Raw genomic sequence first — 25,453 nt, 5'->3', positions numbered from 1 at the left:
TACAGTGAAGGCATTCTCCTAACTTTTTGGTTAAACTTATGAAGTGAAAAACAATAACACAATAATAATTATATACGTAAAGTAAACATTTTATATAATGCTCAATTTGCAAGGAAGTTTGAATAATTTTTTAAAGTCCTATAGAGCCAGAAGACGGGTTTTATATTTTGGTTATTTTTGCCATAACAAAAGTATACTACTTATTTTTGAGAAAACATATCTGGTTTTGATTTTCCCATCAGAACTAAAACATATGGGAAAGCTAAGATGACTAATAGTTATGCCTCAACTTGTACTTTGTCAGAAGAATGAAAACTGATGGTACTATGTCACAAAACATAATCTGATTTTCTGTTATTTACTCAAAATTCAGCTATCACGAGCTTGTTAAATGTTTTCAAAATTACTGAAATATTACCTCTTTAGCCTATGAATTACAATTATAAACGTCTATTTCCTCAGTTTCTAATTGATTCTTTGTGCATCCCTCTGTTAACGTTTTAAAAATTATGATAGGAATAATGATAATAGCTAATAATTATTGAGTGATTATTCTGTGCAAGACACTTTACACGTGTTTACTATTTGGATAAATTTGGCCACCTCAACATACACATACACACACACGCACACACTGTTATCCTCACAATATACTTACCTTTTATTGAGTAGATTAAAATTATATATGAAAGAGAAATTAGGAACCACTCTTTTATAAGTAGGTGAATGAAAAGGGATGTTAAAGTGTGGTAAAACCAATCTGGTAATTATTTTATTTTGGCAGTTATATTTTTTTTCTCCCCTCAGTGAACCACAAAGAAAGAAGATGGGTATGATTTTTACAGGGGTGAAATAAGTTGTCTGTCAGTTGGGTTTAGGCGACAGTCTGTCTGCAAGCCGTAAGATGATCTGCAGAGCGCCAGAGGAAAGCAGGCAGGATTCCTGGCTTGCAAGAATAGATACTGATCTACCTTAGCCACCTAAACAATGCCTCACCTGTTTGCCTTGTCCATACCTTATTTTACGTAGTCTAATGCTTGTTTTGTTTGACTTTTCTTTTATTTCTCTGGATCTGAGCTTTGATACACTTTGGGGAGTACATAAACATAGTGTTGTACTTGAACATCACCATACTTCTGAGTCCTCTGGTGGTTTAGGACCACCCCTCCCTCTCGAATAGCTCTGTTATTGAAAATTATGAGCCAGAGCTAAATTACTAGGCCTCATAGAGAAGTGGTTGATCCAGCAGCCTAGTGTCCAATAACACTGAATGTGAGATGCTGCTAATTACTGCCCTATGGACCTCGTTTAAAATTTCTTAAATTTCAACTTGTAAAAGGCTTTATTATTATTAATTCTTTCTCTTCCCAGCAGATAGTTGATAAGTTACTATAGTATTTAGAATTCTATCCACTTATTTTGGAGCACAACTATGTTACTATGTATTGCTCCGAGCACTAATGAAATACAAAACTACATTCAGCTTCCTAGTAAACTATAATATAAATATTTTACCAGCACTTATTATTAGTTTGCCATTTCCTGCTGACAGCTATTCCAACTTTGCCAGCAGGCACTGGGTCTCACAATTGTATTATGTTTTGAACAAATAGCGACAAACAAAAATTCTTGCAAAATAAATGAACAAGATTTCCTGGGGAAAGAAAACCTCTTCCAATGTTAAATGAATATTTCTTTCAAACTCTGACATGTAATATTATTTAATTTGCATATTGCACATTTCACTTTTACTGGAAAACAATTAAGTTAATGAGGAACTAAATAATGTGCGTTCAGGGATAATTTAACATTACTGCTACTTTAATTTTAATTTTTTTTAACGTTTTGCTGTTCTAGAGAAGCCCACATCCTAATACATTTATTGATAATAAAGGACTGTGGTTTTCAAATGTTGCAGTTTAAAGACTAGCAGAGAATAAAAGCACCTTTTCTAGAACCACAAAAGGAAAAGGTTCACATAAAACTTTGTGTTTTTACTGTCCTGCTAGGGAATACCATAAAACTTAGAATCGATGAAATCTAAAAATGCTAAAAATATATCTTATCTTTAAGCTGGTATGACATTCTAAAGCCCTTCTAACGATCAGTGATAATCTCTCACTAGCAGATACCGTCCACTCCTTTGTCCCAGTCTTGATTCATTATGATGTTGGATAAAGCACCACCTATGTTAAATCAAACTCTAACCTGCTCAATGTTTGCCCACTTGCAACTGAATGCAGCTAGAGAAAAAAAATCCAAATCAATGCTGACTAATTTCACCTTGAATTTAGGATCACTTTTCACTAGCAGGTCCTTCATACTGTCTAGAAATCATACTACATTTTCCTAGTTCATTAATAAGACTAAAATGATTATTCTAAATCTTCTTGCCTCAAATCTCCAACACTTCTTTCCTCATACTCATCTTAACTTGTTGACTGTGATTTCTACTCCACTAAGAAAACTGAAGCAAGTGGAAGGGACTTTCCCCTACCTCTACATCTCTTGACCTAACTCTCTGTGCAAATTTACTTGACCTTTAATTACCATACTCCTAAAGGCTAGCCCTCAACTGCTGTACTAGATTCTATTCCTTTCCCACTGACTCTGTGATGTGGGACTAATCATTCTCTCTTCTCTTTTCTGCGCCATATATATTTCCTTCGATACTGGCTGGTTCACATTGGCACATACACATGCTGCTATTTCTTGCTTTCCTAAAAAAACCCCCTCACTTTTGACTCTACTTCCCCTTCTGGCTCATTCCCCTTACAACCTTTCCTTTTCTCTCATTCCTTTTAAAACAAAACTTGAAAAAGAGGTTTCTACGTGTGTTTTCCAATTTCTCCCCCCTCTTCTTTCTTTAATCCATTCCAAACAGATTTTTAGCCACAGAACTCTAGTGAAATTGCTTTTATCAAGGTCAACAATGAACTCCATGTTGCTAAATCCAGTGGTCAATTCTCAGGCCTCATCTTACTTGGACTCTCATTAACATTTGACCAAATTGATCACTATTGCCTTTTTATTTCACATACAATATCCTATTTTTGAGTAATTTATGTTGGTGCTATTTTCAAAATGTATCCAAAATTCACCCACTTCTTGCCACCCTCATGGCCACAGCTCAGGTCTAAGCCACTCTCCATATCTCCTTTGGTTTATCACAACAGCCTCTGCTTCTGCCCTTGTCTCTCTTTAGTTTTTATTCAACCAGTAGCAAGGAAGGAAATGTTCAAATCTAACTCATATAATCTCATTTTTCTGCTCAGCCTCCTCCTGTGGTCTTATTTTAGTCAGGCTAAAAGCCAAAATTTTCACAACGATATACAGGGCTCCGCATTACCTGTGCGCTTCCTTACCTTGTGACTTCCAGCCGTTTACTCTCTTCCTCCATCATTCTCTCTGTGCACACTAGTCTCCCAACTGTTTATCAGTTATACCAAAACTGCTCCTGTCACAGGACCTTTGCATTTCCTGTTCCATCTGCTGGGAAAGCTCCCCTTCCCCCCAGCCACACACACATATAAACATGGCTCACTCCTCACTTCCTTTACATAGATGTCAATGAGTCCTTACAGACTATAAGATCAAAAATTTCAACCCTTCCCCCATGATTCCTATGACTCTTCCCTGTTTTATTTTCCTCCTTACTATTTAACAAACGCATTATATATTATTTTGCTTATTCATTGTTTGACTTTCCCACTAGAAAGCTCCATGATGCCAGGGCTTTGTCTTTTTTATCTTATTTTGTCTGTGATAATTTCCAGTGCTTATAACAAGGCCTAAGATAAGCTGATAAGTATCTTAGGTGATATAGTGAATATATCACTATATATTGAATATAAGTGAATAGATGGATGAATGAATGAATAAATAAAGATTTAAGGAGGACTGTGTAAAGAAAACATTTTATTAAATTTTAATATTTTTAAATTGTTTATTAGTTGTATGGTGTCTGATGGATTGAGGAAATAATGTATTTTCCTCTCTGATTCTTCTGGTCTGTCCCATCAGTGTTATTTGGCAGTGGAAAAAAAATGAAGTCCTGATGCATGCTAAAATATGGATGAATATTGAAAGCTTTATGCTAAATTAAAGAAGTCAGTCACAAAAGACCACATATTGTATAACTCCATTTATAAAAACTGTCTAGAATAGGTAAATCTATAGAGATAGTAAGTAGATTATTGGCTGCCAGGGTTGGGGAAGGAAGGAATAGGGAGTGACTGCAAATGCATACGGGGCTTCATCTAAATTTAGATAGTAGTGATGGTTGCACAAGTCTGTGAATATACTAAAAACTGAATTGTATACTTTGGAAGACTGAATTTTACAGTATGTGAATTATATCTCAATAAAGCTATTAAAAACAGTATTCTGTTGTTACATGTTTCTGACAATGTAAATTTTGTTCATGATTTAGGTGTTCTTTTCCTTTGATTACATTAACTTTCTTGTACAACTTTTTCTTAGTTTGGTTCATAATTACATTGCTTTACATTTTTTTGTTACACCATTGTCTCAGAGCCAATTTTGTACCAAAACTGTAAAACTTGTTTCCATATATTCAAACACATCAGGCAACATATTCATTTCTTTTCTTTATATTTTATTTTCTTGGATATGTCTATTCTTCTGATCTAGCCTGTACAATCAGCAGTTTAGGACTACTGCCTAGTTGTTTTCCTGGAAGATTTTTCATCACCTTGAAAATCACCTTGTTTCTTTCCTGAGTTTGATTTCCTGTTTGCTGAATTGCTGGACTCCATTTCATTGCTTACTTCTTTGAGTTGGTGGAGTGCATCTTTAATAGCTTCCTAAGAAAGGCTGACTAGAAGGTAAATTATTTTAGAAATTATCTAAAAAGTCTACACTCTAGTTTCACACTTGATTGATAGTGTGGTTGGAAATAATTTTCTCTTGGAATTTTAAAGTTATTTCTCCATTTTTTCCACTTTCTATTGAATGATGCTACTGAGTTGTTGAATCTTGCTTGTAATTTTGACTGGGTTTTTTTGTTTGTTTGTTTACTTGTTTAGACTTCAAAATGTAATTAATGCTCCTAATTTGTCTAAGGCAAGTCTACTCATTCAACATGAAGTGGAACGTTTCTACAATGATGAGGAACATAGGACAGTTTAGAATTCAATTTATTAATCTAGTCAATGTATAATCCTCAATGAATTCATCTAATAAGACTAATCTAACTTTTTAAAATTTTGCTAAGTTTACTGGAATTCCATTTAGAATAGTGGTCAGATGGTGGATCATCAACTAAAATGAAATCCTCTTCTGTAAAACTTTTTTTCTTTAAAATTATGACAAAGTCATTCTATAGAGAAACAAGCTTTCAGTCACCAAAGTATTGATCAGGAAACAAGCGACTAGAGCAAATACTACAAAGAGAAGATAATTTTTGAACTGACAACCCATTTATTTATATTTACCAGATAATCACTTCACCTCCTTCAACACTTTGATCATGAAATAAAGGACTGAGGAAATTAACTGGATTAATTCAGTCAAAAAAATTGTCAGTTTTTATTTAAATTGTTTCCAAGGGCTTTCAATCAGGTGGGAGGGTGGGCATGTGAAAAAATATTCTCTATCCACCTGCCCTGGGCATATATCGGAATCCCAGCAATGGGAGTTGGGAATATAGGGCTATGTGAGGAAGGGGAGAAGGGAGATGCCCGTGTTTTGCAAGAGTTTCCCCCTAGGGAATTCAGATATATCTCCGTCCTGGTTTAACCAATGTAGGCTTGTATTTGCACTTTAGCCACTTTGCTGAGTCTCTCAATTGCCTTTTCTCTACCTAGCACTGCTACTCCTCCCTCCTCTCCATTTTTGGAAGGATAGCTAATTGTGATAAAGTGAGACGTTTTGTGGTAAAGAAGATACAGTTTTAATACCGTTAAAACATTTCAAAAAGCAATACAATTAGCTAAGCACTTATGTTTTATTAGTAATAGCAAGCAAAATTAATAAGTAAATTCAACTAAAAATGATTATGTGTCAGAGTGTATAGTTTTTACATTGACATTTCACATAATCTGACTTTGCTTAGAAGAGAAATCACTCGGCTGTTAAAATTACTTTTAAAGAGCTGTCAAAATTGGAAAAACTGCTGTCAAAAATGTGATAAGAAAAGTTTAAAAATGGTAAAGTATGTTGACTTAGACAAAAAATATTATCTTCATAGAGGAAAACTTGAATATTTATCATTATCTTCAAAAGGGATGATTTTTTTCCCCCTGAAATTGGACATCATTGTTTTAAGATTTGTATTCTGACACATGTATTTTCACTTTAATAGCAAAATGAATGAAACCATTTATATTTGTTCCACAATGAGAACATCTCCAGGTCCTAGAAAATGCTAAAATATTGATGTCATCCCTACACCTTCTTACTACTATTTATTTTGTTCTATTTTTAATTGAAGAGGAATTTTATTTTATTTTTAATTTATTTTTATTTTTTTGCGATACGCGGGCCTCTCACTGCTGTGGCCTCTCCCGTTGTGGAGCACAGGCTCCGGACGCGCAGGCTCAGCGGCCATGGCTCACGGGCCCAGCCGCTCCGCGGCGTGTGGGATCTTCCCGGACCGGGGCACGAACCCGTGTCCCCTGCATCGGCAGGCGGACTCTCAATCACTGCGCCACCAGGGAAGCCCCCAATTTTTATAGTTTTATTCTACCTATTCAAATTGTAAACAAATCATATTATCTCCCACATGTCAGATACTTCATTATGGGTCTCAGTCAAGCGCCACAGAGAGTTTGAATTCCAGAATGGTTTAATTTTGAGACTTCACACTAACCTTCACTTAATGATTGATCCTTCTGTCTCTATCATAATGTAATTCAAAAGACAAATATTTGAGGACATTCAAATTGACGATGGATAGACTGGTAAAACTAACACCTCTTTTAAATTGTTTCCATTTTACAATGAGCAAAATCTGTCAATAATTCAAACCTTGAAAAGTTGACTTCTCTTTGAAATAAAGAGCCACTAGGATTCTCCAGAATACTCTAAACATTTGATTACTGAGTCTTAATAAAAATGAATAAGGACTTATATCTAGATGAATAAAATATGAAATAAAATACACGATTTTTCTCCTAGTTATTTCCACTTTCCATTCATATATACATATATAATATGTAAATTTTAAAGTTGTTTATGCTGAGTAACTATAGTATTTGCTCTAATTGTGTGATCTTGGGTTTTTGTCTCTTTTTCCATACATAAAATACAAGTAATTGTAGTTACCACCCAACTGGCACATTCACAAAAATTTTATGAGAATTGGTATACAAGTGACTGTATGAACTTTGTAAATGTAAATTTAAACAGTCCTGTTTTATTTTATAAAGAAGAAAAACAAAGTAAAGACATAGCTATAATGGAATGGATTATTTGAGTGAGAATTGTAGAAGAAAAAAATTTTCCTTGAAGAAAGAGTATTAATACAATTGTCCATGTTGAGCAAAGAATACCATTTTATGGTATCTACTATTTTATTGCTGTGTGACATAATTTAGGGCTAGCTATTATATTTCCTAATATTTATATAATCTTATATTTTAACACCACTACATTTAATCATCAAAGTTTCTAAAACACACCACAAAATATATGCATCCTAACACATGCAAGCTTAAATAATAAAGGTACTTAACAAACATTACCACAAATGAGATAAATGTAATTTCATGGCCTTAACCTGAAATGCCACCATAAGTTTAGGGGATGTCAACTGTAAAGAAAACTAAGTGTGAAGCTTGCAAATTTAAACACATCTAAATTTGAATATATAAATCTTATTGTTCTCAGAACCATGTTGACATACCCTTATTACTCACCTGCATAAGAAACTACAAATTTAGAACTCTAACTGGTAATCCAAAATACAGTATATGTACACTGGAGAAAAGTTTGTGTTGCTATGGGAACTTTGGCTTTTGTTTACATTATGTTGCAAACTATATTATGTGCCTTGGTTCACCTTAATGACTACCTTCATATATTGCTAATTATACTATTTTCCCTCATTCACTCTGATGATTAACTCCTTAAGGTTAACATTGCTCATCTTTATTGAGTTAGTTCATATTTTTCTTGAACACAGAAATACGAACTTAACGTTTACCTTCATTTGTGAAAATTGCATTATGCATGTCACCATCACCTGTTCATTACATTAAGTAAAACGAGTTCTGGCTTTTATAAAATTTGCAAAATTACATTTATGAAAATTATAAGCTTGACCTTGTTTGCCTATAGGAGTAACATATTCCAAATTGTAGAAAATAAAATTTGTGCACATTTTTTGTTTTGGATGTAAAAATATATAACTTCTTTATTCAAAATTTCTTGCAGCATTGTAAAAGAGGAAATCTAAGCTATTAAAAAGTTGTTCACACTTTCAATACACAGGCAAAGATATGATGAAATATTCATTATGGTTATGCAGAATCCCCTCTGTGTTATTAGGACTCTATAGAGCTAAGTGAATGTGTTAAATTATAAATATGCCTATAGAACAGATATTGAATCTCAAAGTTTTAGTTATCTTTCTATATTTTTCAATTAAAAACCTTGAAAAATCAGAAAAATTTCAGAATAAAAACTATGTATTGGTTATTTTAATTAGGATAAACTGGTATTAATATATTTATTCCAAAATGGTCATTGGGTTCCTACTATTGCTAGGTATGTGCTGGGCATGGGTATTCACGATAAGACAGGTAAGCTCTCATGAGGTTATAAACATGTAGAAGTAATTACAATATGGTTTTTCAGATCCTATATTTTGTAAAGCTGCTGTAAAAACCCTTAATTTTTTTTTTTTTTGCCTTCAGAAGCATATTTATTGTACTTGAGATGATACGTCAGGTGCTCTCTGAGCTACAAAAGGGTAAAAGAAAATCCTCTAATTACAAATTGATGAAAGTAAAACGTAAGATGTTTTTTCACAACAGTGTGAACCACATACTCAGAAATTGACATGGGTTTACTACAAATGATCTAATTCCTATATGGCTACTTTTATAACTTCATACAGATAATGAGTTAAGCCAAAATGCACTATAATATTTGGTAGAAATCAAGACCAGTATCTTTAGTACATTACAAAATGCATTTTAATATCCCAAAGAAGCAAGACTTGCCAGTAGGTGTTTAAACATAAATTAACTACAGTTACAAAGTTCTATTCTTGACAGCATTTGCCCTTTGGGGCAGTCTCCCACTTTCCAGAGGATAAAGGCCCAGAGTAGAATCAGCAGCATAACACATACACAGAAGTCCATATTGTAAAGGCTATAAAGATTTGCTGCGCAGTGAGAAGATGCCTCTGCTCTTTCTCACTGCATACAAATTATGTGAATTGTGTTGCCTATCTCTTGTCATGTTCTTCTTTGTTGGTCAAATACTTAGCAGCTATGCTTCCAACCGGAGGATCTACAGAGTTGCAGTCTGTCAATGTCAAAGGGAACAAATTGACCACAAAATCTTTGAAATAGTAAAGCAGGACTCTAGCTGTCTTTAAGGATACCCAAACAGATGACTCCTTGACTGTTGATGTTGCAGTGATAGATTGTGGTGTGAAAAGTAACGTTTGGCAGCTTAAATGAATAACTGGATGAACATGTGATATTTAGAAAAAATACACCACTTTCATACACAGGACCTGATGGACCAAGTATAGTCAGTCTCTGTTCATAGGTGCTATCTCTTTTAGGTCCAGCACTTCGGTTAGGAGGAGGGTCAAAAGTGATTTCAGCTAGCTCCTTCTGAATTCTTTTTGCACTACTGTAGTAGAAAATTTGCAGTGGTTTTGCTGGGGAGTTCAGACTTTTTCTTTTGCTGTGTGGTAAAAGGTTTTCCTCTCTCACGTTTTTGGGGTATGTATGTATGTAATGATTTATATTCTATGCTTTCACTCCACTTATAGTTATAAAATATTTGCTATATTCTCCATATTGTACAATATACCCTTGTATAGTATTTTATACCTAATAGTTCGTACTTCTTAATCCACTCCCCCCTTTTCTCTCCCCACAGGTAACCATATATAGTTTGCTTTCTATATATGAGTCTGCTTCTGTTTTGTTATATTCGTTCATTTGTTTTATTTTTTAGATTCCACAGATAAGTGATACCATACAGTATTTGTCTTTCTCTGTCTGACTCATTTCACTTAGCATATTGCCTTCCAAGTCCATCCACGTTGTTGCAAATGGCTAAATTTCATTCTTTTTTTATTACTGAGTAGTATTCCATTGTGTGTGTGTGTGTGTATATATATATATGTATATATATGTATATATATATATATATATGTGCCACACCTTCTTTATCCATTCATCTGTTGATGGACACTTAGGTTGCTTCCATATCTTAGCTACTATGAATAATGCTGCTATCAACATTGGGATGCACATATCTTTTTGAATTAGTGTTTTTGTTTTTTCTGGATATATACCCAGGAGTGGATTGCTGGATCATATAGTAGTTCTAATTTTAGTTTTTTGAGAAACCTCCAAACAGTTTTCTACAATGGCTGCACCAATTTACATTCCCACCAACTTCCCGTTTCTCCACATGCTCACCAACATTTCTTATCTGTGTTCTTCTTGATGACAGCCATTCTGGCAGGTGTGAGGTGGTATTTCATTGTGGTTTTGATTTGCATTTCCCTGATGATTAGCGATATTGAGCATCTTTTCATGTGTCTGTTGGCCATCTGCATTTCCTCTTTGGAAAAATGTCTATTCAGTTCTTCTGCCCATTTTTTAATCGGTTGTTTGTTTTTTTGATGTTGAGTTGTAAGAGCTATTTATGTGTTGGATATTAACCCCTTATCAGTCATATTATTTGCAAATATTTTCTCCCATTTGGTAGGTTGTCTGTTCATTTTATCAATGGTCTAATTAGGCCTCATTTGTTTACTTTTGCTTTCATCCCTTTGTCTTAGGAGACAGATCCAAAAAAACATTGCTACAATTTATGTCGAAGAGTGTTTTTTCTTGTTCTTAAAGCTCTGGAGCAGCAGTGTCTTTATGGTCTGCATCTGAACTACCTCTCCTGGTTCTGGGGTTCTTATCATTCAATCTTTGCCTATCATTGGAAATCCTGTGATGTTATTTCTTGAAAAACGTGATTGTGCACCTGGCCTGCTCATGCACTCCTACAATGTGAGGGTGAGAGAGAGAAAAAAAACCCTTCCTTAAGGTAATGGAGGTAGGTGGGGGAGGGAAGGGGAGGGAGCAGGGTGAAAAAAAGCCAAGGAGGCTTGTGCTGGGGAGTGTGGAACATTGAAAGTAGGAGGAGATTGTGCCCCTTAAGATTTCTTTCCAGAGGAGTTACTATTTTTTTGAGGGCATGGCACTGACTGTGTTTGGGGGCAGGTTGGTTTGGGTTGAGGCAGGGGTTTGTGGAGATAAGTATTATGTATGATACTGGAGTGATGGATACATGACACGCTGCCTTTGTCAAAATCCATGGCACAAGAATGAACTTTAATGTATGCAAGTAAAAAAATCATTTAGAAGGTTGGTAGATTCCACAATGTAATGTATACTGTGACAAAACAATCTAATTGTATAACATCTATTAAAGGAACTAAGGCTCCTTGGAGAAATGGCTGATTCTAAGCCTGGGGCAGGAAATATACAAGATAATCTGGGAGAACCTTGTAGTGTTAGAAAGAAAGAAAGTGCTCAACACACACACACACACACACACACACACACACACACACACACACAGTGATGGGAGTATGTCAAAGGGACACAGAAGCCAAGTGAAAGACTCCCTAATAGACAGAGCTGGAATGATTTGAGCAACAAAATAAAATAGTATTGAATTATAACCCAAAGTACAAGATATATATTCATGAGTCCAAACTGATATAAATAATTAAGTAAATAAACAAATGGGAGAGAACAGACACATTTCCTGTGCAGTAGAATTTTAAATAATTTATTTGGATACTCCACCCTCAAGAAGATGGAGCCTAACTCCTCACTTCTTAAGTGTGGGCTATGCATAGGGACTTCCTTCCAAAGGGTATAGAATGGAAAGGGGGAAAAAAGAGTAACTTTACAGTGGAGAAACTTGACTCACTACCTCAACCAAGTGACCAAGATTAATATCAACAGTGACAAGTCACCTTGATAATATGTATTCTCGATGTGATGTGATGAGATGAGAATGACACTTTACCTCTGTGATCTTTCTCTCCAAAACACACAACACCAGTGTAATCATGAGAAAAACATCAGAAAAATCTCAATAGAAGGACATTGACCAACGTACCTGACCAGTACTCCTACAGTCTGTCATGGTCACCAAAAACAAGGAAAGTCTGAGTAACTATCACAGCCAAGAGGAGCTTAAGGAGAATTGACAACCAAATTAATGGGATATCTTGGATGGGACTGTGGAAGAGAAAAAAGCATTTGGTAAACACCAAGGGTATCTGAATAAGATGTGGACTTTAGTTAATAATAATGTATCAGTATTTGTTCATTAATTGTGACAAATGTACCACACAAATATGTTTATAATAGGAGAAATGGTATATGGTGTATGGGATTCTCTGTACTACATCTGAAACTTCTCAGTAAATCTAAAACTATTACAAAATAAAAACTTTATTTAGATAAACCCTTACTAAACACTCTACTGGATCCCCTTTCTGCATTCTACGAAGCCAGACTGAATTTTCTAATTTTTATTTCCAGTGAACCCTCTAAGTCTGCAGGTCTGGCTCAGTCAGAATAACTGTCACCAAGGGTAAGAGGAATGAGAAAGCAACTTAAGCTGACAGAGTCAATTGCTTCAGGTTTTCTTTTTTAAAATTCTCTGGTATTATGCATCTGTCCTGTCTCTTCTGTTATTCTCCATTGATTGCTTTATAACTTCTCATTGCTTGTTACTGTCTTGTCATTGACCAAGTACGATTATCTCCATCTACAGTTCTGATTGTGACTACTTGCAGACCTTTAATGAACCATATGGTTAAACCCTTTCTACTTAAGTAGGACTGTTTGTATGTGTATTGCCAATGCCTTATTTATTTAAAGTAAGTCTCCTTCAAAAGGGAACCCTCATACACTGTTGGTGGGAAAGTAAGTCGGTGTAGCCACTGTGGAAAATAGTATGGAGATTCCTCAAAAAATTAAGAATAGAACTACCACATGATTCAACTATTCCACTTCTGGATATTCATCCAGAGAATACAAAAAGAGTAGTTCGAAAAGATATATGCACCCCTATATTTATCACAGCGTTATTTACAATAGTCAAGATAAGGAAACAACCTAAGTACCCATCAACAGATGGAAGGTTAAAGATGTGACATATATATATTCCATATATGTATATACATATGTATATATATGTATATACAGTGGAATACTAGTCATAAAAAGATGACAGCTTACCATGTGTGGCAACATAGATGGACCTTGAGGACATTACGCCAAGTGAAATAAGTCAGATGGAGAAAGACAAATACCTTATGATTTTATTCATATGCTGAATATAAAAAAAAAATCAAAGAAACAAAATAAATGTACAAACCAAACCAAGCAAAACCAAACACTTAGATACAGAGAATAGAGTAGTGTTAACCAGAGGGAAAAGGGGTCAGGGAGGGAAAATGGGTAAAAGGGTGTCAACTGGATGGTGATGGATGGAAACTAAATTTTTGGTAATAAGCAGGCTGTAGTGTATACAGAGGTAGAAATATAATGTTATCTACATGAAACTTATTTAATGTTATAAACTAGTGCTATCTCAGTAAAAATAAGTAAGTATATAAACAAAATCAATCTCCTTCTTACCTCTCTGCATAACACCCACTTCTACCAATTTTGAATACCTTGTTCTGATCCTTCTCATCTCAACCTCACCAAACACACTTTTATCATTCTATGTCTTGATATAAAATAACACAGCAATTTGTTAAATTCTTGATATGAAAGAGAAGGGATTTAGTGTAAGTACCCTACACCCCAATCATTGCCTCACTTTATGTTATATTTTTAGTTTTATTACAAAGGATGATTGTTGTCATCATAGTATTATTTGCTATATTAACTATTAAATTATTTGCTACATACTTGCCAGTGTCATACTTAAACTAATATATTTTTTTCTTTTTTCTTTTTTTTTGGCTGCACCGCATGGCTTGTGGGATCCTAGTTCCCACAAGGAATTGAACCTGGGCCCTTGGCGGTGAAAGCGCAGAGTCCTAAAACTGGACTGCCAGGGAATTCCCTATTTTTTCATTTTGAAATAACTTCAAACTTAAAGAAGTGTTGCAAGAATAGTACAGAAAACTCCTAGATATTCTTTTCTAAGATTTATTGATTTTTATTTTATTATTTATATATTTATTTATTTTTTTGACCACACAGCATGTGGGATCTTAGTTCCCTGACCAGGGATCAAACCCCTGTCCACTACAGTCCTGCAGTGGAAGTGTGGAGTCCTAACCACTGGACCATCAGGGAATTCCCTGCTGATTTTTAAATGAACACTTACCACATTTTCTATATCACCTCTCTCTGTCTCTCTGTCTCTCCCTCTGTTTCAGCCTCTCTCTGTCTTTCTCTCTATATATAGTTTATATGTAAAAACTATATATATCTACATATGTATATGTAGTTTATTTTTCTAATCCATTTGAGAGTTGGTTGAGTACATTAAGCATTTTCCTCCTTTAAAACTTGAGTAAGATTTTTCAAAATACAAGGGAGCAATAACTTAAGTAAGGTGAATGTCTATAAGATCCTGGAAGATATGTGTCCATAATTTAGGAGGCCAAGACACTTTTCAAAGAAAGAAATAAAACACTATAGCTTGAAGTTTAGAAGCTTCAGGAAGAAAGTCTATAATTGCAGTGTGATTCCCTAATAATAGTATTTTAGAGGACAAGTTTACAGCTACCTTTAGACAGTGGGGAAGAAGCTCACAAGTAATCTTCTCCCAAGAGATGACATTGAATGGAGTGGGGCACCAACAAAGATGTTGTGACTCTAATGAGTTTAAGTATTATATCTATTCATATTTAAGCTGTTAATCTTTTAAAAATAACATGATAAAATAGAGCATAGTAGGAAAATAAGTCTTATTTTAGAAGTATAGCAAAGCGGGCTGTCCAATGCAAAATTGTGAGTGAGATAATTTGAAGCAGAGAAAACATAAATACAGTATAAGCCCACATACCATGAAAAGCTAACAAATAGGGAAGGGAAGCAGCGGGGGACATCCCAGAGCTTTTAATCTTATTTTATGGTGGCATTCATGCACTGAAGAGAGTGAAAGAACAGCCCCCCACACTTCCAGAAATGAGTCAGTTTCACGTCTCAAGCTGATTATAAAGCATTCAAGGGTGGCGGCCTCCCACAGCTGACTTTAACTGTGATTGGAATAAGAGATGGCCTTTAGTTTGGGCTTACCCTTCGTACCCTGAAGCCTTAAAACCTGATTAACAGGTAAACTTGGAACTTCTTTAGGACCAAAACATTGGCTTACAAATAACTTTTCATTTATGTATTCTGAAAAAGACAGCTCAACAACAGGCCAGTTATGTATGCTTAAACCATGCTCCATGTCATTCGGCATACATTTGGCACACTAGACCGATTTTATAAGTTTAGGAACTCCATCTTAATTTTAAATGCTTTCAATTCTCCATTCCCATTCCCATCACAAAGAAAACCACTCCATCTGATGAACGTTAAGTCATACTGTTCTGCATAAATTCCCAATCTCTTATGAGAATCAGATTTTTTTTTTTGGCCATGCCATGAAGCTTGTAGGATTTCAGTTCCCCGACCAGGGACTGAACCTGGGCCAGGGCAGTGAAAGCTGGGAATCCTAACCACTTGGCTACCAGGGAACTCTGGAGAATAAGAATTTTTATCAAACAGTGTGGATCCAGGACTATTTGTGGCCTAGAAGGGGACATTTTTTTCTAGTTAATGTCATGGTCTTTCATGACAAAACAGTGGGTAGAGATGCTTTAAAAAAATTTTTTTTTGGTATTTTTTTCTTTTCCAATCACATGGAGTATTTCATATTTAGAGATTTCTTTTTAATTTTTTCTTCTGAATAGAAGCTTACTTAGAATACATATAATAAAGAAAAAAAAAAACAAGATCGGCTTTGCAGAAGGGAAGGAATTTCTACATTTTTCTTTGACTAAAAACAGAAGTCCTGAAACTTGCTTAAGGTGTTCATATTTCTGCTACACGTTTTCAAGTGTGAAGACTCAGCAATGAAACCACCTTTTTGCTGTTGTTGTTGTTATACGATCAACTTTGGCTAAATTAATTGTGATAGCATCAGAGCTACAAGATTGTAAGTATTGATACATTCCCTATCATCTGGCAAACAAGGAAAACCACATATATTAGATATTTCATATTTGTTATATTCCAGTATATAGAACAGGTTAATAAATCATACAGAGGAAATTTAAAACACTGCAGGCTGTAATTTAAGAAAAATGTTTCTTTGTTCTTCACAAAACTCCATTTATTTAAAACAAAATGTGGAATATTTCCAAGTCTAATTTGTGGCTACTTTACATCAAACATTAGGTATTCTTATTTATTTGTGTGAAAATTCATTGAAAGCATGGTAGGTTGAATTTAAGAGAAATGGAGGTTAGCTTTTTAATCATCATCTTTTTCCTGAGCTCAATTTAACCTGTTAAATCTGGTTTTTAAAAATGATGAGTCTGAAACAGTTGTAGTGGAATATTTGGAACGAAAAATCCTTTTTTCCCCCACGCTGTAGAAGTGCAAGCCAAATTAAAAGAGCATACAACCCAAAGTTGCATAGTGATATTCAAAAGGAAATTTCACAATTTCAATATGTGTAACATAATATGGAAGCTATATATGATGATTTTTTCGCAGTATCTCCTTGGTTTTCTTCTCAGATGAACGTATCTAAAAAGTACATCGAATTATTAAGGCTCTAAGAGTTTTAAAACCCCAACTATCCCACCCATACCCCACTAACTTGACAATAATGTGTATAATGGAATCTACTCAAACGCAATTTACATTTCATTTCTTCTGGGAGGAGGTTTATAGCAAAATTAAATTTTAACTTATTTTCCATGTGAAGCGAAAAATAAGAATGGGCACTATACCAGTCCATATTCCTCCCAAATAAAGATAAATAAAGCACATAATTAATCCAGGCCAAGTAATCCAGGATTTACATAAGTGGCACTACACATTTTTGAAATGTCCTCCAAACTAAAGGTTTATAATGAGTGAGACAAGAAATTATAATTCACTCTATCAAAAATCTGAAGAGGGAGGGAATATTTTTGCTATGCACAAGCTGAATCAAGTTAATGAGGCATCTAACATTGCAAAAAGAACGTTGTCTATAAATAAATTCAGTCTGATTGGGATGTATTAGTTGTCTGATAATACTCTGTAGCCTACAGATGCTTGGGGTGGAATGTAGATTTCTTAAAAAAGGAAGGCCAATGGCATTACTTCTGTAAAGCTCCAGGTCATTTATTGTAAGTGACATTAAAAGAAAATTTCCCTTTAAAATATGGCTTGGCATTCAATATAATATTTCCAAAGCAACAAATTTAGCAGAAGACAAAACGCATTTTTCAACTGAAATCTACATGAACCTTGGAATTTGGGAAAAATATCTCTCCACTCATTTGTGTTTTTTTTCCATTGAAATCTGACTGTTAAGGTGCTACTCATAGACTACATACCTAAACTCTAGTGTCTAAGAAGATATAATTAGATTCTCAGCTATTGCTCAGTCTATACCTACAACCGTGCTCGTGGACTTATGCTTATTGTTGATGGGAGAGCTGGACTTTTATTAATGAGTACATGTTATATTTTATTAGCTTCCAGGTGTTTCTACAGAGTGGTGTGAATCTAATTCTTCCAATCAAATTAAAAGTTCAGGTATCACAGGGCTTGTTTTTTGTAGGATTGTAGGGTTTAGAAGTAGAGTACATTTTATATTGGCTATCCCTTTGCTTTCCTCTTAGAGGACTATTTTAAGTTGTCATGTACTCAGATTTATAACTCTGAAGATGCATGTCTCCTTGAAAGCATCTACCATATATTCAGTACAAATTTACTTCTACCACTTTTATCCTTCTGAAATTGTTTTTAAAATGTAAAATATATACATCTTTATCTAAAAATGTTCAGAGTAGGGAAACATACAAAGTGAAAAATAAAAGTCCCTACTCCCCCATCTTTCCACAAACCCAATTCTTACTCCCTAAAATTTTCTACTATTAGTGCTTTCTTGTGTATTACAGAAATATTTCAAGAATTCTACAAATTTTTAGGTGGCTCCTTTAGTTTTATTGACAGATTTTACAGGTTTTGACTTGGAATTCTGGGAGTGTTAGAGACTTTATTGATGATGAACATTTTTTCTCTAGTTTTTTTCTTTTTTTGTTTAATGTTAGTGTCAGAGTGAGGAGTATAATAAGAATATCTTTATACTGACACATTTTATTGGAAGTTCCTTTCCTTCATTTCATTCTTTCAAGTAATTCTCCTTACTCTGCCTTAATTAGATAAAAGGTCTGCAAAATTAAAAAAAAAATTGTTGTCTAAAATTTTCTCTAGCCACACTTACTTCTTCATCTACTCATTTTCCTTCCTCCAATCCTTTCCAAATGGAATCCCAGAATCTTAGGGTTGAAAGAGATTTTCAAAGTATGTAATCCAAGCTTTGATTGATAAATAAATGATATTCCCTATAATTTTATTGATCTCTGTTTGAAAACAAGTGATGAGAGATTTATTGCCTCAATGACATGTCCATTTTATTGTCTGCTTCTCTGTAATTAGAATTCAGTGCTCCTGACTAGGAGCACACCTTCTTGAGCCTTACAAAGTCAGTCTAATTTGTCTTCTAGTATCACTGCAAACATTTGAAGGTTTGCGTCTTGTTCTCTGATCATAAATCTTCCAGATGGCACGATGAAACATTTCGAGTTCTTTCAGACATTTATCAAATGTCATAGCTTTCCATCCCTTCATGATTTTAATCCATTCCACACATCATTTACTGAGTAGTTACTACGTCTATGCTGGGGTTTACAGTGTCTATGAAATGATTTCAGCCTGGAGGAGTTTATCTTGGTCATAATCAGTTTCTACCAGTGAAAGGGGGTCAACAAAATATAAAGAAGCATATGTTTATGAAAATTTCATGGAATAAAGAGGATTGTGACCAGATAAGTTTAATGTTCAGCTAAATCTTTCAGTGGCTTCTGATTCTATTGGGAATAAAAATCCAAATTTCTTTTGGTCATCCACTAATTCCTTGCCAACTTCTGCAACCTCGTATCTTACTGTTCTCATGTCAGCACTACACTTCAGTCATATCAGCCTTTTGTAAGTTCCCCACACAAGCCAGTTTTTTTCTTGCCTTGGGGTCTTTGTACTCTTTCTTTTGCCTGGAATGCCCTGAACTTGGTAAAGTTTCAATACGTATTTGTTAAATGAATGAATGAATAAAGTTAAACAAAATTTTCTTCCTTCAAATCTTAGACTTCTCAGAGCTTTTAGTATGCAAATGTACAATCTAAATTTCTAAAAGGGTACCATAGTATGTAGTGATTACCAAATTTATTTGATCATAAACATTTTTTCATTCAGCATCTCCCCAGACTAACTTATTATGCACAAACTGAGAATTACGGTAGCACAAAAAATAGGATTTGAATCCTGGCTGCCACCAATAAACCTATGTGATCTTGGGCAAGATACTTGATCTCTCACAATCTACTGTTTATGCCTCTGAGGGAGACCAGTAGAGAGTCGATTTTTAGTTTTCTAGGTTCTGAAAAAAATAAAAGGAGCAAGAGAGAAAGTACTAGGTGGAAATTAAAACATTTTATTTCTAATGGATATCAGTGGGAGGACAGAGCTTAGTGTGAATGACAAATGAATCCATACACTGAACCCCAGTCATGGGTATTGATGGACCATTTCAAGAAGTGAGGTTTTTCTATTTATGAGTTGTATTATCTGTGGGCAAAGGAAATGACCCATAGGAGGCTCTAGCCCAAGTGTAACATGGGCTCACCTTCCCATGGGTTTTCTTCACCCTACTTGGACTTACTCATTCCAAACAATTAGGCTTCTCTCTTTATATCTTGCTTAGCATATCATGACCCTTCTAGGACTGGAGATTTGTCCTGATCACTTTTATTATCGAATGCAGCTTTGATCGGCTTAATCAACATATAAGTAGGGGGTTATGAAAGATTTCTGAGAAGAAAATGACATGATTCAACTGTGACTTTCGATTGATAACTGGAAGAGTGCTAGTTGGTAGGTACTAATGGTGAGTAGTAGGTCTCTGTTCGAAAGTTACCTCTTCAGAAAAGTTTGCTGACCATTCTATCTACAAAGGTCATAACTTTTAAATTACAGTCGCCTTCTTAGTCTGCTTTTTTTTCTTTAAAAAGTGTTGAGAAACATGATATTTTATTTGCTTTACTTTTTTATATCATAATCTGAGAATATATTATTTGATGTGTTTGTTGGTTTATTATCCCAATAGAATGACGTGAGAGCAGAGGCTTTGTTTTGCCCAGGGTGTTATCTCCAGAACTGAAAAGAGCACCTGAGACGTGATAAGTGCTCCATAATATTGGTCCAATAAAACAGTGACTAAATTGATTGGAAAGAGGAGACAGTGGATAGGAGAAGCATAGGAGATGCCCTGATATCAATTTATCGCATCACACCTCCAAATTCACCCTTCAACACCTGCTCTGCAGCTGTACCTTCTCCAGTGAAGTCTGAACCTCACTCTTGCAGAAAGACCCTCCCTCCAGTCCAAGTATTTTTTTTTCTTTTAGGTACTCTCTCATAACCCTAGGGAGATTTACTCTTTTATCATAGCTTAGTAATTATTTATATTAAACTTCTCCTGTTTGAATCACTGTGTTGTTTCTATCTCCTGATTGGACCCAGATTGATTCAGAATTGGTATAAGAAGTGGAATAGATCTCAGGAGGTAGACTCTTGAAGATGGGATTTTGAGATTGTTTGGCCATGCCCTTGAGCTTTAGCACAGTGCTGAGCTCCTTGTCAATGGGAAATAGATGCTAGTAATCCATGGCTTGTAGTGGCATCACAGTTAATTAAGCTACCAACTGGGGTTAATTGTAATGAAGTGCCAACTAAAGCACATTTCTTGGGAACTCAAGCGGCTGTTACACTTAACCAGATGGGAATAATGAATTCTATAATGACTGGAATGTGGGATGAAATACCGTTGTGTGCACCTGAGCAGTTATAGAGAGAAAATAATAATCTTAACTCAATTACTTCTAAATTTAACTCATAAGTTCACAACCAGAGATTTTCTATGATGTTCCTCAAACTATCTTAATTCTTGTAGTTACAGGAGTGATACTGGTGAAAATCAAATGCAAAATGTAATTGTGTGAGTTGCTGAATTACAATGACAGGTAAATTCACACTCTTGCTAGGTTTCTCATGTGAAAGTGGAAAAGAATGGAATTCTGAAACTTGCAGTGGGGACTTCTGGTTGGACCTAAGTGAAACTGACAATCTTGAACCCACATGCCATTCTGAGACTCCCTCATCAGGGAAAGTAGCTTGCTTTCTGGTGTTCAAAGAGGCTAGCCTTTTCTGCCTGAAAAATTGGTGATAATCACACTTGAAAAGATGCTTTGGAAGGGGATGCTTACTGTCCTAAAGATATACCACAACCTCCCCTGTTGCCACACTTAATTTTCAAAGATAAGGTGATTCTGTCAACTAGTAAAGGTCAGCAAAGACTCCAAATAAGAATGTGCTTCCTCATAGAGATCTTTCAAAGTTGCTAATTGATCACAGAGTCTCTAGGAATGAAATAGATAGACTAACAGATTATTTCTTGATCTATACGATGGGAAAAACTCTAAGTCTGGTATCCAAAAAGCTAACTTGAGTTACCACAGTCTCTCACCCAGTTTCAAGATATGTCAGTTCACAGACTCAAGGTCCTTGATTGAAAGGGAAGCCAGTTGCCACTGAGGAAGGATTTTGCATCATTGCCGTAAGGATACACATAAATCTTCCTTCAAGCCTTTTCCAACTGGACCAGCAGCATTCCTTTAGAAAAATTCCTTTAGAAAACACTCTATTAGAAAACTCACAAGCTTACATGTTTGAATAACTGGAGGGCAGAGTTCAGGGCAACGATAGGCACTGGAAAATAAGGAAAATATCCTGGAAATAAGACAACCAGAGAAAGGATATCTCCAAATTTGTTTGTAAAATTTACGTAAGTCCTTGGCTGATCTATGCCCAGGGCAGACTCAAGCAAAAGTTGACAGAATTAAAAAGAGATAATGCCATAATCATAGTTAGAAATTTTAACAACCCTCTCTCAGCAACTGATAGAACAATTAGAAAAAAAATCAGTAAAGATCTAGAAGATCTGAACAATATTATCAACTGCCTTGACCTAATTGATATTCAACAAGAGTAGAATACACATTCTTACAACTGCACAGAATATGTTCACCAAGATAGAGCAATTGCTGGGATATAAAAGAAAGCCTCAATAAACTGAAAAGAATCAAAATCTTACAAAGCATGTAAATAAGTAACTATGTAAGTAAGCATAGTACCTGGGGCATTTTTGTTACTTAATAACAAAAATCTGTTGATTGAGTTAATTTATGCATAAACAGATCATGGATCTTGGTTTTGAAAATAACCTCTTAACCATAAGACACAGTATATTGTGTTTCAACACAAACTGCAGGTGACTTGGTAATAGCAACCATGTAGTGGATGCTGTGATGTGATGCCAAGATCCTTCTTCTGGAATGAAGGCCTTACTCCTTCTGCTGCTATAAGTGCTACTAGCATCAAGCTCTCAGCTGTCAGCTACCTAAATGGAGGGATTATTTCAGGTGCAATGAGTATCCTTGTTCAAGGTCACAATATTTACTGGGGCTGCAACACCCAGTAACTATTTGAAGTATAGATATAAAGACCTGAACCATTCATCCTGTCTTGGAATAAGGGCCATCCAGCTTCAGAACCCCCTGCAGGGTTGACTGAGGCCTTCATTTAGACTGTGTGAGAGCTCACTTTCTCTCACTGCACAATCCTTCTTCCTCTGTTTCCTTCTGCAGTGTGGACGCTGAGAGCACTTAATAAATCTTAATAAATCTTCTGAGCACTCAGTTTCATTTATTCCCAGAGAAGCAACTTGCAACAAGCCCTTAGAGAGGAGTGCTAATTAGATTTAGCATATCTCCCTGTGAAGGTTTTCCATTTTCCTGGCTGTTGTATCTTCTTTTTTAGTTGTTATAAATTCTTTGTTGGTACTCTAGATTCTTGAAGTTTCCAAAGAGTCGGTTTTAGACTGCTGCCATAACAAATTATCACATTAATATTAGTGGGTTAAAACAATATACATTTATTATCTCACAGTTGTATAGGTCAGAAGTCTGTTTGGGCTCAACCATTTTCTTTGCTTTAGGTCTCACAAGGTCAAAATCAAGGTGTCAGCAGGTCTGGTCTTATTTTTTTTTTTAACATCTTTATTGGGGTATAATTGCTTTACAGTGGTGTGTTAGTTTCTGATTTATAACAAAGTGAATCAGTTATACATATACATATGTTCCCATATCTCTTCCCTCTTGTGTCCCCCTCCCTCAGCAAGTCTGGTCTTTTATCTGGAAGCTATGAGAAAGAATCCAAGTCCAAGCTCATTTAGGTTGTTGGCAGAATTCAGTTTTTCATGGGTGTAGGGCTGAGCATTTGCTTCTCTGCTGGTTGTCAACTGGGAGCCTCTCCGTAAGTCCACCCACATTTTTCATCATATTGCTTCTCCATCTTCAACAAGGGCACATTTAGTCCTTACAGTCTGACTTTTGCTATAGCTCTTCTGATGTCAGCCAGAGAAAGTTCTCTGCTTTTTTTTTTTTTTTTTTTTTTTTTGCGGTACGCGGGGCTCTCACTGTGTGGCCTCTCCCGTTGCGGAGCACAGGCTCCGGACGCGCAGGCTCAGTGGCCATGGCTCACGGGCCCAGCCGCTCCGCGGCATATGGGATCTTCCCGGACCGGGTCACGAACCCATGTCCCCTGCATCGGCAGGCGGATTCTCAACTACTGCGCCACCAGGGAAGCCCAAGTTCTCTGCTTTTAAGGACTCATGTGATTAGACTGGGCCCATTGGAATAATCTAGGATAATATCCTTATTTCAAGATGTAACCTTAACAACACCTGAAAAATCTTTTGCATGTAATTTAATATATTTGCGGGTTGTATGGATTAAGGCATTGCCATCTTTGGGGTGCCATGATTTGGCCTGCCACATGGGTTTAGTTGTTTACAATTTACCTCTAAAACAATGCATATCTTGCAACTGTTTATTGGTTTCCAGAACTTCCATGTTTTTCCTCTTTGCTAAGGAATATGGCAAAGAAATAAAGCCAAACTACTAACCAAATGTCAAAATAAAAATATTTTCCAAAAGGTGATGACTTAGAAATCTCAATGCTATACAGGCTTTGGGTCAGGGGGATTACTGAAGGATTTACTGCAGCAAAACAAACACACAAACAAAAATGAATGCAAGAAAAAGAAAGATAAAGATAAAAAATAGTTGGGTTATCCCAGGAATGCAACAAAAAGGAATAATAGCTTGACAACTATGTATTAAGCCTATAAAACAATCAAACTAAACTGGAAGTCAGATTGACATGAAAGGAATATCTTCCAAAAATGCACAATATCAAATAATATAACTACAAAGCTCTGGATGATCATAGTAATGAATATAAAGACATGTTTCTTTTGACATATAAAAAAATAAAGAAAATTAATTGCAGCCTCCAGAAAATTCCAGGAAAGAAAAATATTCTGCAAGAAATAATTTTCTAAATATGTAGCAAAATAAAATATAGTATGATTTTGAGCAATGGATGGAAATGTAGGGAAAAAATAATTGATCCCAGCGTTTGGAATATTCTACTTTGAGCAACAGAATTTTAGTAATCTAAATACATTTCCATAAATATAACTTCACTCCGTGGTAGAGTGAACAATGTGTGCTACAATATCATAGCATATAATATTGTATATATAAAGTTTTGAATTCTTATAATATATCTACATATCTATAAGACTATATACATATATGTCTAATTGCACTTTAAAACTTTTAATAAAAGTTAACTATGTTACTGTTTGTTATGTGTCTTTATTGAAAGATTGGGAGAATTCTAATAGGGTGCTGAAATTAATAAACTTTAATAAAATTAATAAATTGGAAATGAATTATTTGGCTTATTTTTAGCATCAGAATCAGGAATGTAGAGGAAGAAAATGTATGGAATAACTTAAGGAATCTATTTAG

The 25,453-nt window shown here is 35.1% G+C and overlaps 1 pseudogene; it reads right to left on the bottom strand.

Annotated features, from left to right (window-relative positions):
* Window positions 1-9,415: 9,415 nt before the first annotated feature.
* On the bottom strand, window positions 9,416-13,503 carry LOC112406222 (ubiquitin-conjugating enzyme E2 E3-like; annotated as a pseudogene).
* Window positions 13,504-25,453: the final 11,950 nt, after the last annotated feature.

This window comes from Neophocaena asiaeorientalis, unplaced genomic scaffold, assembly GCF_003031525.2.
Source record: "Neophocaena asiaeorientalis asiaeorientalis breed wild unplaced genomic scaffold, Neophocaena_asiaeorientalis_V1.1 scaffold359, whole genome shotgun sequence".
NCBI classification, from domain to species: domain Eukaryota; kingdom Metazoa; phylum Chordata; class Mammalia; order Artiodactyla; family Phocoenidae; genus Neophocaena; species Neophocaena asiaeorientalis.
The sequence above is the reverse complement of the archived record's forward strand: the minus strand, read 5'-3'. Positions and strand labels throughout refer to the sequence as shown.